The sequence below is a fragment of the Bombus affinis genome, chromosome 8 (genome assembly GCF_024516045.1).
Source record: "Bombus affinis isolate iyBomAffi1 chromosome 8, iyBomAffi1.2, whole genome shotgun sequence".
Lineage (NCBI taxonomy): Eukaryota > Metazoa > Arthropoda > Insecta > Hymenoptera > Apidae > Bombus > Bombus affinis.
Genome location: NC_066351.1, coordinates 4588035 through 4608242, shown reverse-complemented (window position 1 = coordinate 4608242; position 20208 = coordinate 4588035). Strand labels below are relative to the sequence as shown.

Sequence of the window (20208 nt, the reverse complement as noted above, 5' to 3'; positions counted from 1 at the left end):
ATTCTGTGTTACATATGCCTCGTGACTACGATATAATCCTCGATAACACCAGCATCGACGTAATTGCTGTTATTCTGTCTCAACAATGGCGGAAGCTTACGAGATGGAATCTTATCGGTCATCGGTGGCATAGAGAATATCGTCTTTATCCTGATATGATGTAATCGCGCGACTTTATCTGACGCGGTCTATGATTTTGTCGTCGGTGCCTGTTGATATTAAGCGATCCTTGCTTTCCAACTACGTTCGACGGAATCCCTTGAAATCGATGAATTTAAAGAAAAATCTAATCACATTAAGTGATCTTTCGCGAGTGATAAATAGGTACGAGGACACTATATCCATTCGATTATACCTTTTACCAAACAGAACAACTATGATTATTATTTATTCGTGTTTTATTATTCCTATTATTATGAAAGTCAAATATCGTGCTCTTTAATCAGCAGCATCTTTTATTACGTTCGTAAATGAAGCCAATGGGGAAGAGAAATTGATTAAAAAATTTCAAAGAACCGAAGAAAATTACAATAAAAAGTTGATACGAGGAAGGTTTCAGATTTATTTCAATAATAAATACGAATAAAAATCGAAGAAATATTTTCAAAAATGTGGCTTACAGAATAATCGAATACGTTTGCTCCTATGAAATTATGTTGAGAACTATTTTCTCAATCGGTATCAGTCGCCAAATTCCAAAATTTTATCATGCGATTCAAATTAGTTGTACAAGGAATCGATTTCAAACTAGGACAGAAGTGCTAAACTCGCTATGGCGTTATCTACTATTAAGCCGAACTAATTTCAAACTAGGACAATTGCATTTGTCTCGCGACAGACAAGCAGCATCCTGATAATAATGGTAACACGTGTGTTTGAGCAATAGTTCCTTCTTCTACGGATATTGTGCACTGCTCAGTTGACGGTCTAGAAATTAGTTTATATTTGCCATTGTACTCCTGAAGCATTTTGACAAGCAGATACAAAATTTTAATGAATTAACTGTATCCTTTCTAACAAACAAAAGTTTAACACTATCAACGTAATGAATATTTTATGGATCGATATACTGTTGATTAAAAATCATATTTTTATTGAATAGTAAACAGATTAAAGAATTTAAGAACTTGTTTTCATCAGTTAGCTTCCTACGCCAGTTGATTCTTCAATGAATATTTGTTTCTGCATTTCTACATGGTTGCACACAAGAAAGAGATTGAATTTCACTGAATTGTTACCAACCCACATCGATGTCAATGTTTGAAAAACAAAAGGATTCCTTTTTGCTGTATCGATTTGCTTTTACTTCGTAATGGCAGCGTTCGAATTCAGTAGACTTGTTAAATCTATAAACTTTTTTCTTCAAAAATAATCGTGTAAAACTCAACGAATTGTTACTAATTTTTAAGAGGCATCCGTTCGCTGAATCAGCGATTTATACCAGTCTATTTTATATCAATTGTAATGTTTCATTAATTTCAGATATGCCTGAGTTTTTATTTATATTTTTTACGTTAGCGTCACATTTTCAGTGAGTTAGATGTAATACAAGCTTCATCTTCTAATAAAATTTTATATTCTAAAATACGCGTTCTAAAAATTGATTTCTGCTTTCGATTAACAATTTCTTCCAAAAACCCAAACTGTAACTCTGTAAAATGTGGAAGCAAAATAACGAAGAAGGTAAAGTTTAGTTTAGTAGAAAAAAGCATCAGCATCAGCCCCATAAAACTTTTAAAAACAGATTCTCGCTAAACCGGAGCTCAGACCATCAGAATCAATAGTAGCGTCTCGTTATGACGTATGATCCTTTCACGACGAGCAAAGTATATGTCTCGTTTCCTTCCAGCAGCGTCTTTGAAAAATGTCTCGTCGTGGAATTCCGCTTTCTCGATATCGATTACGCAATCGACTAAGAATTGTGGCGAATTCCTAACGAACCAAAATAACCAGAAATATTATCAACAAGTTTCCACCTTGCACGAGATCGTTATCAAAATCCATTCAAATTACTATTTCGTTATATCAAAATATACAAAATTTTTCGTATATTCTGCTACATTCAAGAAAAATCTAATACAGAAAAATGGTTTCTATTAGTATCTACATTATATTATACATTGCTCAAAACAACGATAGAATCAGTTTCTGTATCACTTTGGATTTCACCCACTACTTGTGTCTATTAGATCCGAATAATATGTCAATCTATCAAATCTATGAAATTTATTTTGTCTTGCATGAGATCGTTGAATCCCCTGGAAGACAGAGGAATACGAGACGAGAGTATAGCCGATGTTCGCGTCTCCGATTTACACGCGACACGCGAGTGAAGCGTTTCGCCAAAACCGGTAGCAGTTTGTCAAGTAAAAATCGTGAACGAATCGCGCGGCTCGTCTTGGTGAAAGCTGCGATCCTCGTGTTGTCTTACACAAATGCGCGGATCGCTTTGTGATGTAAAACGCGAGTGGAACTAGACTAGCGACAGCGTAATCCATTCCTCTTTTCGTTGCGCTTCCGAGGGAAATAGAACTGTGTTGCTTTTTCAGTATAAACAACCATAACCATAAAGGTTCCTTTTCTAAATTCGTGAATATTTATGCTCTTTATTTGGAGTTTTTAAAGAAGTTGAAGAAGAGTTGTTTGTCCGAATTATTAATTTTCTATGAGACTGTATAGTTTGGAAACTATATGTACTTGTGTACTTATGTTTTATAATCTTTACTTTTCGTTTCAATTATGTTCTTCATTGTATAATAATAGCGTCTATATTGATGTCTTCATCGTACTGTTACTAATTCTTTAAAAAATACAGTTTTTAGTCAACAATACTTTGTCACATGAAATTTCTTATTTATAACTAATAAAATATATGCAGTCCCGTAAATAATTATCAGCTCCATTCTATTTTTAGATTTTTCATAATATTAAAACAAAAACTTACAAAATTCTTTGAATAATTTCATATTGTAATATAAAACTAAAGATACAACAAACAAAAATGTCCTTCCTTTAAAATCCGGAAAGTATTAAACCTTCTCTTGAAATCGTATTTTTGGTTGTAAAAAAGATATGAACTCAATGTTAAGTTTGTTACGTTTTCACTCAATATTTAGTGAATTTTTCTTTATCTTTGATTACTATTATTAATCTGTACACTATTCACTAATTTATTTAAAGCTTTGTTTTAAATATCCGCCCACATGGTTTTTATTCTTTCTTCAAATTTAACGATATTTTCTATAGGTGACTTCTTCTGATAGTAAACTTTTCTTGCTAAAATTTTTGCACGTTTTCCACACATTCTCCATCAGGTTCAGATTAGAACTCAATAGCTGTGGTAATGATTCCGAAATCTTGAAACTATCTTTTCGTAGTGGTGGCTGTATGAATAGGAGCATTGTCTTGTTGAAACTTTGTCTTTTTGTCTTCTGTTTTGATTATGAAAGGTAATAATTCGCCATGTATCATCTGATATTGTATAGCGTCCAATTTACCCTTTACAAAATCAATTTCACTTCACATATCCAGACATGATCAATGGTTTCTTAGAAGTATTAAAGAAATAATGCAGAAAATGTGTTTGAGTTTAAAATTATTCACTCTATTATCTTTTGGTATGTTGAGCGAGTTCTTTAATTCTTTTATTTTTCTATACGTTTTTTTCCATATCCATTTCAATACTCTCAGTTATTTATAGATCGAACATCGATAAACCAATTTCCATTATCTGATACAACGTTTATCTAATAATTGGAGCAAGTTGATCAAGTTTCAGATCAAGTCTGACATTAAATCAAGCACCTAAGAACCATCTGAGCACACGATTCACTAATTGCTTCGCATCATCAATGTAATTCGAATTTCTAATCGACTAACAAGGAGCCAGAAGCGTGGAACTGCGGCAAATTTGCATGATACGACGATGAAATGACACCGGGATGTAGAGACACGGTGGAGGCGTGTGACATTTCACCCTCAGTTCGCGTCATTGTATCATCCTCTGTATCATGCAAGCGCCCACAGGATCGTGCCGAAATATACCAACGCTTCGTCGAGCGCGATAATTAACTCCGGCAATTATTCAGGATAATAATTATGAGGCGCAGAAAAGCGATGAACCATGTAAATTTACTTTTCCATCGATATACGCTCCTGTTTACTAATATTAGGACACCCGGATCCTTTTGCACGATTGAATTAATATTATGAATAAAATTTTGAAAGTTACAAGCTAAAACTTAGCAGTATTAAAAAGTACCCTTGCATAATAATAGCAAGTTTGATCATGAAGCAAATGAAGAATTTTACGAATAAATGTTACAAATACCAAATTATTGCGTTACTTTACTGGCTGAAAAATTATATCATAAATTTGAAGTTTATAACCTATAAATTGTAATTTTAAATTGTTACTGTTAATATTGTCTTTATTTTTGCTGTTATTATTTTGATTTATCAATGTTATTAATGAATAAATTATTGCGCGAAGAGGAACTTGTTCGAAGAGAATAACCGACTTCCGCGATCAATTTGCACGTGCGTGTCGATTCGAAGCGATTTGAACAATTACTTGACTATACTACGATTAAAATGCCATTAAGCCTGGGCGAAAGGAGGATTAAGGCTGGGGAAAGGTCGTATTAAAAAGTAATTTCAGGACGATTTGATTCTGGCGCTTTCGCCATTGTGTGCTCGCTCGAGCTTCGACGGATGCGTCCGTTGATAAATGAATGTCTAATTTGTCTGGTAAACAGTTATTTGATGTCGCGCGTTAACGGATTATGTAGACTGTATTAGAGATCGAGGTTTAAGTAGGTTACAATGGCGATGATTAGATTTGTATATACTTTGACTTGCAGATTCACGTTATTTTAGAACCTAATGCAGTGTATTATTACAATTCTGTTATAACTTCGTCAATCATATCAATGTAATTTAGGTATTAGTAATTTTATAGTAACATACTATAGCAATGAAAAGAGAAATTTTATTAAACGTATACAAGAAATAGAAGTTGATTTATGAATTACAAATAGAATATTTTCCTTATATTTCCTTCTTGAAGATTCTAAGATATTGGGTTGGCAACTAAGTGATTGTGGATTTTGTCATTAGGTGGTAATGACAAAATTCGTATAATGACAACCCAATAGAAGAACCTGATGGATAGTTTCTTTGTAACATAATATCAATCGTGACTCTTTCAAAAGAATATTTATTTCAAGTTATTAATCGTTTTATACAATCGACACAAATTATAAAGATTATAAAGTTAGTCTTAATTTTAAAATCTCTAAGATAATAAAACCTAATAGATGATTTTTCTAAAAAAAAAAACACCGATTCTAACCTTTATAAAAGAATATTTTATATGAAGTTACTTGATTAATTCATAGAACAGTTTGTCAAAAATAATACGCGCTAAACACATGAACATTAATCTCTCACCTGCAATCTTCCTTTCACGCATACGACGCCATAGAGCTTCCGCTTTTCGCATCGGCCAGTTCTCCACCTTCGCACTGAAGCTGCGGAAGAATTTATATTCCTTGAAGTGCGACATTCTTCTGTTGCCTCCGTGTCCAGTTTCGTCGATCACACCAGAACCTGCAGGAGTGGAAGGTCGACCATCCTCGGTCGACATCTTCCGGTAAATCTTGTGAAGTTTTTTCTCCGCTCGCTTTTTCCCCTCCAGTTTTGCCGTTTTTTACTTCTCAATCTTTTCCACTCGAAGAAACAGGAATTATGTCGAGGAATTTTTAGCTTCACGATAAAAGAATTCGAAGAAACCAACTTTTTTGTATATAATTAATTTCTGATTGATAGATTGTATATAGATGAACGTAAATCATGTTGGCTAAGAAATTTTTCGTTTCATAATTCTTGTAACTTTCTGATTCTTTAGATTAATCTTCTTTATTTTTTAGAATAGTTCTATGGAAGCTTCACGTGATATATGGATCACGAAGATTTATTATAAAGAAACGAATTGGATTTTCAAATCTCTTACTTTGACTAGAGAAAGATAACGAATAAGAGGAGAATGTATTATCTTCCAAGGCGTGCTTGCACCATTTTTCTTCCGGAAGGACTTTGTTTGAAAAACTCATGAGATTTCCCATCTGCTTGAAGAATGAACCACTTGTTGCAATTTTTAATGTAATTCTACATTATCGGTTCTAGCTATTGAATTCTCTCTGACCTCTCACATCAGATTTTCAAATTCTCTTAATTTCGTCGAATTTACATCCTCTTTCTCTTTATTCAAATTATTTTCAACGATAACGGACATTCAATTAACATAAACGGTAAATTAAGCGTTATCGTGACTCGTAAAGCTTTCTTTGAAAATAACTCCACCAATTTCTTCCGTTAGACTATTAAAAATCGTATCTCATTAATGAGGATTCTTGAACTGCTTCATAAAACAAATGATTAAAAATCTTTCATTTGCGTTTCGCAGCAAATTTATACTTCCACAACTTTTCGTTTTCTCGTTTCGCTAAAGTTGTTTATATTCAGAAGATCGTTGTTAATATTATAGAATTGATTTCACCTCCAGAGATTTTTAAGTTTTCTCATTCCCTTCAGACTTTTGAACATCGTCCATTAGTTTTTCTCAATAAATCTCCTTTCTTTCGCGGATACAGATTACTACTGGTTGTAACTTTTACCACGTTTGCCTGTTCTTGTCTTGCAATATTTTCTAATAATAATAATGTCTTGTAATATTTTCGCACGATCTTCTGCTCTTAGATGAAGAGAATTTCGACAGAATTTGCGAAAATGGACCAGGCTACTTTGTCGGGACGTGTCTGCGTTCACAAACGACGCGAAAGATTGCGAATCACCTTGCATTATTTCCGTCGATGCCTATCACACATCGAGTCAAACATCTTACGCACTCCATTTAAATTTTTTTTTCCTTAGTTACATTTTTCTTGCTAAAAATTACATTTCTTTTGTTCGTAGAATATGTGAAGATTGAGTTCAATAAGAAGAGTTGAAATCAAAATTCACAAAACTATTAAATTCCCACAAATTTATAATAACTTTAAAAGAATTTTAAGTAGTTTGAGTAATTTTAGAAATTAAAAATGTTGGGAATTTTTGTTAATTTATCGATCGTACACAGAAGAGTATGCAGCGAATGTAGATGGGAATTCGCGAAAAATATATTTCCGGTTAATAAATGAATACTTATATCCTGGTGGTTTGAACTAATTTGATTTTCTCTGCTGTTATACAAATAAAATTTATAGTTGATTAAATAGCAGAAATGTTATTCCTACGTATTTCAAAATGTGTATATTTTTTTTGTTTAATCAATACTTTTTCTATCTTTTACAGAAAATAAAAAATATCACAAGAAGAAATTGAACGTTTTATTTGCTGATTAATCGTATGGTCTCTGACTGTCGAACAGATTTATCGAGAGGGATATACACGCCAGACGACTAGACGTTTGTTTGCAGACGTGGGAATATGATGTCGACGAGCACTAGAATACCGAAAAACGGGCCAACCATGGAATTCGCTTTTCGACGTCGGGGATTTGCGGTTCGAGGAGACGAATATCACCGCGTATTGCTTGCCATCAAATATTGACTTGCCAGCAGAAAACGCTACTGAAATTCGAGACGATGATTCATGACAGACACTTTCCAGGCTGTTTGTAATTCAGACGTAAAATTGCATGAAAGTTGTATGCTGTCTGTTTACATTTGTCAGAATTTTCAGTAACATATATCTAAAATATATATATAATTAATTTATACACATTTTGCTCGAAAAAATATAATTTCATTTGGCAAATATAATTGAACAAGCAAAATTAAGAGAACAGCAAATACAAAGTCTGAAGTCTCCATGTTTATTGGTTATGACAGGTAATTTTTACGATAATATGTGTTTTAACCTTATTTAAGAGCAGAATTAAATCATAATTTTAAGAATTAAAATAGCTCACACAAAATGAACCAACTATAGTGACCTAGAATCTGCTATAGTAACTATGACGACTATAAGCAATCAATTTATATAAATAATGAATTAACATTATCTAAAAATCGACATTTAACAATTTTTGAACTTGAAACAAAGAATAAGAAAAATCAAGCAATTTATTCTCAAAGTAAACTTTTCTCGCTTCGCCTATCTGACATATAAACTATCGAAAAACATAAAAAATATCTCTACAATACGTTTAAGTCTCTTATCATTTAAAAAACAATGAAATTGTAACAAGAGAAAGATTCGTTTTGCAAACGGCGCAACAGTCGAGTTGAAGCAAATTCGCCCGGATGTAAATGGACAAAGGAGTATTGCCATTCGGCTTTGCTCGACAGCTCTCGACGACGACAAACGCGAGAAAGATTTATCGCCAAAGACGCGATGTATTTTACCGAAGGAAAGCGGTAATCATGGTGACTAACGAGCGATTTGTAGCACTTGAAGCAGCGACCCCTGACTTCAACAGGTCCTGCCACGATATCTCTCGAGGACATTGGTTAATCACGCCATCGAACTTTCGACTCGACCACCGAGCAACTTATACAGCCTTCTCTTTGAATGGTATTTTCCTTTCGAATTGATATATATATTATTATCAATTTATTTAATATATTATATACATAAATGGATCCAAAGAAGATCTACTTGGACAGTCACATTTGTCATTCGAAAACATAAAATTCGTCTAGTTATATCATTCTTGTGATCTTCCTCATTACTGTGATCTTTGAATTTGTTTTGGAGTTTCTTTGAAGTGTGTACAAAAATACGGAACGATCGGTTTAATCTTTCACATTGAATCGTAATTACCATGATCGTATCGTATGTGAAAATTAAAAGGGAAAGTCGCGCCCTTCTAGCGTTTCCTCGTTTTCAATTTTAATTTTAGTTGAATACCAGAGACTGTCTAAAAACCTGAAGCCAACCCTTGTTAACCGGAAGTCAACACAATAGTGCTCCGTGAACAACCAGCTTGCGAGCTAATAAACCTAATTTGGATAACGAATTTGGTATTATAATGCGTCGTTGACTTCCGATCAAGCTTTCAACCAAGTATGGTTTTACTTAATGATTAAACTACAAGATAGTATGAGGAAGTGAGATAGTTTGCAAGAGTCCTATAAGGTGAAAATCCAGAGAAGAAGTTTAAAATCCTTTTAAGGTAATTAATTGTGAATTACGAAATTATGGGTAAAGAAATTTGCAAGTTCTAATCTTTTGCAAATTATAGTTTGATTCTCCTATTTCTACGCTATACATAAAAAATTCATGAATTTTAATTCTATATAAATAACAGAACGGAAAAGTTTTGAAAAAAATTATAAATGCAGGAACATGGCTATTTCTAGAAGTCGAACGAGTATCGTAAGATTAATTGCATCAATAAAGTCCGAGTCGGATTCGAGTCCGCTTAATGACGATCAGTAATATTATCGCCACTGAAACGGTTCTGAATAATTCATTGAAAGTGAGGCCAGATTGATTCGAAGGCGGCGTTAGGTTTTCGCGTGGTTTAATTTTCATCGCGGCGCAGTGGCGACGGTGAGACAGTGAAACGATCGCAGCCAACGAAATTAAAACGACCAGTACAGTTTATGCAAATTACCGTCACTTTCTCGAGCTACCGCTGAACAAGTCTTTGTCGCATTATCACGGTACGCAACAGCCCGGAGGAAGCTATTAGAGCTTGTTCACCGGCGTTTGACATTTCCGGGGATATTCCACTTCGCCGAAAAATCTGCTCCCTTAATTGCTTACGCTTGTCGAATCAATGGTCCGCTAATTGTCACCTTGCCAGCGAATTAGACCGACAAGGGTGCCACGTGAGTCGTTACGCAACGATTTTACCGAAATTTCGTGCAGGGTGGGAATGAGAATACGTCCTGTTCTTGGTTCCATTGTTTTAATAGCCTGTTAATTTAGCTCCAAAATTTGGAGGAAGCTCAATAATTAGACTGCAGATTTTTATACATTTATGGGATATTCGAAGGTGTGCAAATGCAAATGTATGTAATATACAAAAATATGTGTAATATCCAAAATAGTATACTGATGTAATTTGACTTCTGTGTTAAAACACTTCAAAAGAACCGACTATCGACACCACCAACAATATAAGAGCCAGTTAATCTTCCATTTTATACACAACGTTTCTCCAAAATTAATGTTCTCGAAAAATCCGAGTAGAACGTCTTTTCTAAAGCCTTCTTTCTTCGTAGAAGAGCGAATCGTGACAAAAAAGATACGCACGAAATTTTTGTCCATGGATACAGGAACATTACAACTTATATATACAGATTAGTTTATCCATGTTTGTATCGTTTCCTTTTATCCTACACTTTCGAATGATACGTAGTATGCACAAACGTGTGTAGTTACTGGTATCGTGTTTTCTCGATAACAACCTTGGAAGATAAAAATCGTCCTAGAAAGATCGTGTATTTCCACTCGTGGCCTTCTATCGACTCTAGAGCTATGTTACGAAATAACTTTGTTCCAGTTCCACCTTTCGACTTGCACCGAAATTTCCATTTTATCAGTACAAGGACCTAGTAATCTATTTTCTATCATCTTCTCGTGCTATAGAGATGAATGATTATAAGTTATTAAGGATCAACGCAATGTTTGGTTAATAAGCTGACGCGATACTAAACAAACAAATTTAAAAAACAAAAACCAATGCAATGTTGTACCAATGCAAAATTCTATTTATAATATTGGTTCAGTCAATAATATATTTTATTTTATTTTTCAATAATCTGTTGCCTTTGCACATTTTTCTTTCTTCGGACAAACTATATATAAATTATTTAATTTATGTTTTTCGATAATGTTACCTTCCTATATTCTTCATTCATACGAAGTATTTCAGTACTTAATCCTCACTGATTTATTGGAAATCTATTAACTTTGCTAACACTACTTAAAGAAATTAATTGCGACAGAGTTTTATTAATATTCACCGTGTCGTCAGTGGTCGAGAGGATCGCGTCGCGCGAATACCAAATACTTTCTTTTTGTCGTTATTTACTGACCAATCGGAACAGGTGTCTCATACATTCGATTAGCGCTATCGTTCATGCGGATTGTTTATAAGCCAGTAAAACTGGTTGTCTAATCGGTCACGCTTGTGAAATCGTCAGTCGGACAAGGGTTCAGCGCGTTCAACCAGAACCCGCTGACAAATAGCAACTCGATCGTCCTCGTGTGACAATTCGAGTTCCTTTTTGAAAGAAACAGAAAGAAGTTAGTTGTCAACCATGTGATTGATCGTCGGAGGTCGTTGCACTCTATGTTGGCAAATTTGCTTTCTCTGGCTGGTTATTAGCATTAAGCAGTTAATATATTAGGTTCGGTTATATTGATAATTTGTGGAAATTGATTGGTTATTTTGACGGAAACGTCGAGGAATTGGAAACTTTCGACATATCAGGGGTTTAATTGTTGGAAAATATAGTGAATTATTTTCTGTAATCTGTGTAAGCAACTATTAATTAAGAAAGCTGTATCAATATATTAATATGCTAATAACGCATATGGAAATGTATACGTTTGAGAGATTTAAAGATGCAAAAACATATAGTGTGCACATAATATACAAAAATATATAAAATATATCAAATAAAATATCTACTATAATACTTAGTAGATGAAATAAATGCTTAGATCGGCAATCTAATTATTCATAAATTTCAGTATAGAAAAAATAAAATGAATAAGTTTAATGTGAAAGCAAATTTGGCCGATAATAATTCATGAAAAACATAAAAAAATCTTGAGAAATTTCAGTCTTTTTAGGCTGCATAGTGAACCCTTCCGAGATTTTAACGAGTATGGAATGAAGAACGTCGAAACGTCAGGAATGAACTTAAACTGGTGGAACGATCAAACGCGGGTAAAAATAGCCCTCCATCGAGCCGAAAATATAAATTTCTCGAAAGTGTAATCGTTTCGAAGGGACTGAACCCCTTCGACGTAAGTTTAGCAGATGCTGATTCATTCGTATTTAGAGGAAGCGTTTGGAGCATTAAACAGTTCGTTTTATAAATCTAGGGCAATATAAAACGCATTAATAAAACTTGAGTTATAAATACACTAAGTCTTGAATAAATAAATTGTTTTGTCTAACATATTTTCTGCATTTAGTTAGAAAATCTATGAGATCGAGTAATCATTTTAGAGTAGCATTGAAAATAAACATCAAAAAATTTTGTAAACAGAAAATGATAACTAAGATCAACTAATTTATAAAGAAAAGAAAATATATCAGACCATACTTCAGTGTTGGGCAATATTTATTGTAATTAACAATTAACGGTTACGAAATATTTGTATATAAATGAAAAATTTGATTATAAATTACAATTATATATAATGATTAGAATAGAAGCATCTTTTTTATGAAAGTAATACTTGACAATGAGTCTAATTTGAAATGTAAATTTAATCAACTTTAGTCGCCAACAATGTTCGCTTAATATTGGATTGGCAACTAAGTGATTGCGGATTTTGTCAATACCACCTAATGACACAATCCGCAATCACTTAGTTGCCAACCCAATATAATACACCTTTGTACACATTAATCACAACTATAATTAAACTTCGATCAAAAGATAACAATTAATAATTGAGAATCAATATTTATAATTAATGATCGATGACGGCGATCAATATTTGTCGTCACTTGACTAGCAAATCAATAGAATGCCCAGATATTATGAAAGCACAGTTTTACCTTTCCAAAAGAGTAAAAACGTGTCATTCATACGATCTCCGGAACACTAAAAGTTGCTTCTGCTTACAAAGGAATTAGGACACTAACACTAAATCATCCTTCCATGACAGTTCTTAAAATCAGTAACTGAAAATAACGACTTCCTTCGGAATTGGCTGTCGTAAAACATCATCATTGTCATCAGAGGACATCGATAACCGTTTTCAGTTTCCAACTATTTTACTTTCGACGCGTCAAAGCGCATTTAGGTTTTTCTCAACGAAGAATTTCCTTCCCATCACGAATGGAAATCGAGTTCACAATGCAGACAATGTCAAGAAACATCGATTCCAATGCCTTTTTTCGCCATGCTAAACAGAATGATCAAAGCATACACTTAAACGCGGTTAATGGCAAGATAAAACACTTCCTGGCTGAACAATAACGCTGTTATCTACTGTTAAGATAGAGATCGATCTTAATTCGGTATTGTTACGAAACGTCATTTAGCAATTGACACACACAGCGGATTCCAAACTGAAAACTTGATCGACCACGCAATTAGTGACAGATCGCTCGCTGTCTGCCATTGCTTTGCCACGAGCTCTGCTTTCAAATGTGTTTAATCGATTGCGTCTTATTTGGTAATTACACAATAGATGATTGTAGATCGAATCGAGGAATTCTGGATAGTCAGGCTGAATGAAGATATCTAAATTTTAAAATGTCAATTGAATTTTCTTTAAGAGCTTGCCAGATTGTATCATTCTGACACTTAAAATTAATATGTAAATATCCATGGATGTTATTCGGAAAGAAAAATTAAGTTACGTAAGTGATAAAACTATTTGTAATTGATCAACGTGATTAACTGATTGTTGAAAGAGATATTATGTGCACTATATTTAACCAGTAATCGTATAAAACCAGTAGACGATCAATTAGCTTTTCAATAAATAATGACAGCTTATATATATACTAAGTATCACAACATTTAACCACTGGCTAATTATTAACTCATATATTTTAGTAAAATTCATGCATTGTTATTAACTCATATATTTTAGTAAAATTCATGCATTGTTACTAGAGATTGATTACTTGTTCCGATATTTATGAGCGACAGTGTATTTTCTTAATTTTCCAAAGGTGATATGAAACGAAGATTGTATGAAATACTAAAATACAATATGAGTCGGAAGCCTAGATGATTCTATTAATTTAGAAAATATGTACTATTCTACGACTCAGATTCGATAATACAGATTTAAAACTAAACAATGTTTTTTTCATTCGATATGTCTGACTTATCCTCGATTTAGCAAGTAGATTATTCGAAGCAGAGTATCATACAACGAGAAAGCAATTTTCAAGGTAGAGATTATTTAATCGAAGAAGAAAATAGCACTTCTGTTTCATCAGAATAACATATCTGAGGAGACCTACTATTGGATTCATAATTCGAGCTGAAAGCGCATTCCTTGTTCCAAATATGCATTTATAGCTGATATCGGAGAGCACAAGGTCCAACACCTTCGCGTCTGATATTTATTCAAGCGTGTTCGACGCTGAATATCTATAGGTAATCGCTGTCACCGTCTCGTTTCATGGAAAACCTTTGAACTTTACCAAAGACGTTTGTTTGAAGCGCGTCTCTATCGGGCGAACTAACGACTCTTCGAAATTGAATTTCCCACCTACATCCATAGTAAAGGCGGACAGCCATACATTGAAATTAAATTATACCAGTGCAAGAATGAAATTCTGCGATTAAATCTGGAATTGTAATCCCTAAAATTTAATATTTTCGTGTAATATCAATCGCAAATTTGATATGCTACTCTCTTCTAATATCGAAATTAACTCATTTAAAAAAATATTCGGGTCAATGTTTAAATTGATGTAGGAGTATAATTATTTTTTTTAGCACTAGAATGGAACTACCAAATCTGTCAAAATGACAGGATACAATATTTTATTTCTATTATAAATATATTAAAAACACGATGGCTATTATTGATACAGAAAATGAATTTTAAATATACAAATACTAATATAATATACAACAATTCTTTTTACTATATGACTACAGTTATAATCACCTATACATATACTATATTTTGCAGTATATATTTATACATAATATTTGATTGATTTTAATTGAATTATTATTTAATAAATATGCACTAATGTTACCAGTTAGTAATTTTGCTTCGTCACTTTTTACGAAGATTATGCGCGTTAAGGGCTCCCACCCCATCTCCTACGAAATAGAAAAATCGATTTCAAGATTCTTTAATTGTACATATCTAAAACTGAGACTAACTGCTGAAATATTCATGGCGACTCGAATCAACACTCGATGAAAATCAAATTTTTAAGAAGCACTTAACTTCATGAAACGTACACGCGAAACTGGATGACGAACCGGTTGAGAAAACTTAATAAAAGTCGGGACCGCTTAACAGGAAGCGAATGAGAGACAGGCGAGACGGCCGATGAATAATTGGGATGAAACGCAAATGGAGCGAGAATTAACGGCGGATAAATTTTGTAAGCTTCGTCGTTTCGTCTGTCAATAAAGTCTGCCCCTTTGACTTCGTGTCACGCTGCGGTAAATATTTTATGATCCTGCGAGCAGTCCTCTTCGCGGATATATATTTAACTTCGTCCACCACTCTCCTTTCGAACGCCGTGAAAGTCATATACATCGACGTAGATCCCATCGAAAAATCGGACAATCCTTCCTATCAAATGCGATTTCTTTTGTTTTATGAATATTTTCGAAAACGAATTTGAATATATCGAACAAAATTTGCAAAAAAGTATTCTCCTTTTACATTATAACATCCATAGATTTTTATTATTTGGAAACTTATAACGAATTTGATAAATGTCGAAGAAGAAAATTCTTCTTTTATTTCGAAGTTCCTATATCATTGATCAATTCTATCCAAAAATTGCGTTTGATATCTTACAAATTTTCGAAAATGTTCCGTTATATTTCATTTTGTACCTGGAAGAACATTTTGAATATTATGAAATTTGGAATGAATTTCGCAGATCGTACTTTCTACCTATAAGTAGAACAGATAATAAAATGCACACGGAAAAATCAAGCAAAGCTGTGTGTCCAAGTGTTTGAAATTTGATTAAGAGACAAATATGACAGATTACGATTGATAGTGTCGATGATTTACATGACCTGACGTCAATCCCGCAATACGTTGCGCTTTGATAAGAGTCTGACTAATTTCTGATGAAAACGGAGATATTATCAATGTTGTTCCTGTTGATAGATTGAAAGTTGCTTTCATCTGACAGAAGTGTTTTGTGGCGAACGTTTCAGACTCAATTGTAAAAATCACATTATATCCAGTTAAATTTTTAACATTGCACGTTCAATACATCTTAAAAGGAAGCTTTCCTCGTCGTTGTGAGTCGTAAAAGCACCTTACACGGTAATTGTGAATTTCATGAATGCTTGGAAATAAATGTTTCCGTAAAAGTCGTCAGTTACGACGACTCGCCATCTTTATTTGCATAGATAATACGAACATGACGAAGGAAACTTTGAAATCTGACATAATTAATGCTTACTTTGTTGCAACTTATTGCATCGTAGAAATACGAAAGAAAAAGTCAAATCCGTTAACGTGAATTTACATTTCTGAAAATGTTACTGTTACACTGTACTGCAATTTCAAATAATCTCAAAAAGAATATATTTTCTTATTGTTTCAACGTTGAATCGCAACTTTGACGAAAGTGAAGAATTTTGACAGAAAGAGTTATGATGTTAATTATTTTAAGTAAGAATAAGAAGCAACTAAATTTAAAAAAGGGATAAAAAAAGGTTTCTTAATTAATCAATCGATTAATCGGATTATTACGCAATCAATTTATAAATATAGCGTAGTGTGATCAATAGATAGGATGTTCCAGCGGCCTTTTTAACGATGTAAAAAACAAGATTTATTAGTGAAAGTATCATTTTTTCATTGAAGATATTAGTACGAGTATTGTTCTGATTAAAAATCAGAATTGGAAATATTTTCTACCGAAACCCTATCGAATGAAATCAATTCAAAATATCCATAAAAAGACAAGGATATTCGACGAGATCGCGAAAAGATATTATAAAGATGGAATTATTTTTTTCATAAACAGCTGATTCAATATTTCAAACGTGGCCACGCTCAAATAAAGCCAGACATTGCTAAAACCCTCCAGATAATTTTGAATATTAATTTTTCTGTATATCGTAGAAAATCTGGAACATCGATAAGGCACGATACGCAGTTTCGAAAAGTGGAAAGTTTTGCAGAAAAAAAAGAAAGTAGTATAAAGTTTTACAATGAAGAACTTGACTCATTTTAAATTTCAGTAATTACTAGTAGATCAATATTTACAAAATTTATTCACAAAGAATGAAGAAAATAAAGAGAATATTAGTAATCCCTATTAGAAAATTTACAAAAAGAAATCATTAACGAAATCATTTAACAAACACGATTGAGAAAAATAAATAAACAACTGACTAAATTCATCACACACATCAACAACATAGATACCGTTTGAATATCTTCGATTGCAAAGCCCGTAAGAAATTGGCGCGCTAAACCATCCACTACTACAGACCAAACATAAAATGTTTTCTACCTACAAAATGTCAAGCTATCTCTTATCCTTCTTCACCCTTTATCAAACAAATCTTTATAAGATCAATCAGCCACAAATATCTCCATATACCTTATAATATGTCGTATTCCTATTTAAATAAAACTTTTATAACACAGTGTAATAACGTGCCAAAGTCTTATCTTTCTTCATCTGCCATCAAACGCTTCTCTAAAATCTAAAATGAATTATTCACAAAAACCTTCATTACTTTTGTTTTAATAAAACTTCTATACCTTTTATTTAAATAAAACAATATTAAAACAATTTTTATATTATTTATCACGTCGTCGAAAGCTCTAACATTATAGTTAAGTTTTGTAGCATTTTATTTCGATAAAAATGATTTTTTTATAGAACATACGAAGACTTCTATAAATAACTGTATCTAATATAACACCTATAGAACACCCGTGTCAAACAGCGATAAAAAGAGAACAGAACTCGTTATCTGTGCGAAGAAACTGGCGCGCAATCACGCGAGTTTCAAGTATACAGTCTCATACATCAAATCTAAAATTGCAGCTTCACCGAGAACTATGCAAATGTACAATTATACGTGTTAAAATATTTGATGGTAAAAGTGAAAAGAAATCTAAAGGCACTCGATACATCGATGCATACTCTTTTCTGACGATTGATCCAGATCGTTTCACGTCAAACGAATATCGAACACTGTTTGCGATCGATACCTAAAATCAAAAGTCTTGGGCCTCGGACGATAAGAAAACCGGTGTAGTCCGTTTTGTACGAGTGTCTAACGAGATTCGCGCACAGGTCGACGCGAGAACGACGGTTTCGCCTCGAGGGAGCCTCGAAAAGCCCTCTCGAAAGCCGCATAACCAGCTCGAGGACCAGAGACGCGCGTCGCGAGTCGCGTGGACGCCGCTTGGTGAACTGCGGCCAGCGCCGCGGTGCCCGTGATAGCGACGACTGGCACCGTGTTCCATTGGCCGACGGGACGAAAGCCACCGTCGCCGCCGCCGTCACCGCCGCAGCGCAAGCGTCTCTTCCACTTTTTTTCCTCGCCAACCGATCAAATCACCTGCTCGATACATGCCGACAAAGAACACTGTTTTAACTGCACTACCTGATGATATAAATCACGTAACTTCGGTTACAATCATATTCACTAATTCTTGTGTTATTATTAGATTGTGGATTTTCATGCATTTGTGAAATTTAAGGGTGTAAAAATATGCAGGATGCATATAATATGCTAAAAAATGTGTAAAATATACAGTACATTATTTATTACAATAGTATTTACAGAATTTATTATATATTTTTATATATTTGTATATTATATTATATATTTATAGTATTTATATTGATAGTATTTATTATAAATATAATTAAGGTATAGTATATACTATAACATTTAGTTGATGAAACTAATGTCTATTAAGGTTACATTTTTTTAATTGTGTTTATGACAATATGAATTTGTATGAACGTACATAGTGTAGTTATCAATTTATGAATCATTAATGGATTATCTTATTTGATATCGAATTATAAAATTATAAATATTTCCAAAAATTACAAATATTTGTCAGGAAATCTATAATTTTCGACTTGTCACTTGTTAATTTTGTAATGCTATCGTACCAGGTTATAATGTAAAACGTTCGTAAAAATTGAGAGTTTGGTAAAAATATGAAAGGGAATTTTTTTTAATATTACGGAGAAAACTGAGAATAATAAACGGAGAAAAATTGTTGAGAGATTCTAATCAAAAATCGAATGAGGTTCCAATGAAAAGAGATTGATAGGTCTGATAATGTTAAAACGTACGAAGCTAAAATATCAGGAATTTTGATTCTCTCATCCGGTTATAAATGAAATATCGTTTAACTATGAAACATATTGGTAAAAAATGACACCGCTAAGACCGGATTAAACTTTCTATCATAAATCAATTAAAATGCATGAAGAATAATAAAAAAAAGGAAAGCCATATAGAGAAAACTTGTTTCATCCTCAAAATAACCTATCGTGAGATGAAGTACCTTCCAGCGGTAGAAAACTCAAAAATTGGACTAAAGTAGCTTCGTTCTCATATAAAATGAAATTTTTCATCGACATAAAAAAAGTAAAACTTTCCCCTTGTTATTGCAATTTTCTCAATAGAGAACAAAGGAAGTATGATTTCCACAATTTTTAAACATCGCAATAATATCGCTTTGCCGATATATTGATAAATGATTCAACATAAATTTTCATTTTCGACAAGAAAATGCTAAGTAGCCACAACTTCCTGAAAAAAATGAATATTACCTTAGTTGCCGCACAAGGTAATGAATTTATATGACAAATGTATAAATCACAAATTGATTAATAGCCTACGAATGCGGCAACTGAATTCATTAACGTATGAACACTGGTTGCACGAGGATTTGAGACCGTACTAACAGAGGTTTATTGAAGTAGACTTGACCCACTTTTCGTTTAAACCTCTGTATACAATAATCCTTGAGGCTTATAAACGTATTCGTAATTAATTTCACGTAAAACAAGTATAGAATTACTGGCGACCGCTTTTTGCACCGGATAAACGTGATTAATACATTTATTGGCTCGATGATTACGGTAATTCGTTTCAAAACGCTTCGAAAAGAGGTATCCTGCTCTTACCGCGTTTCGTTTTCTTCCCAGGATGAAAGAAAAATACGCGTCTAGATGCTTTAAAATAAGGAAATTTCCATACGAAATGTAGCAAATTTCCCTACGAAGAAGGGTTCGTGATACATTATGCGATACAAAAAGTAGCAAATACATTAAACCGGTATAAT

The 20208-nt window shown here is 33.2% G+C and overlaps 1 protein-coding gene and 1 long non-coding RNA gene across 4 annotated transcripts in view; both read right to left on the bottom strand.

Moving 5' to 3' along the window:
• The window catches only part of LOC126919809 (rho GTPase-activating protein 7), a 349492-nt gene that overhangs the window by 187556 nt on the left and 141728 nt on the right, over positions 1-20208 (bottom strand). The gene's annotated exons all lie outside the window — the stretch shown is intronic.
• Positions 10287-18792, bottom strand: LOC126919820 (uncharacterized). Its single transcript, XR_007711775.1, has 2 exons — positions 18038-18792; positions 10287-17584 (listed from the first exon to the last, which is right to left on the bottom strand). It is a non-coding gene; the product is annotated as an uncharacterized LOC126919820 (long non-coding RNA).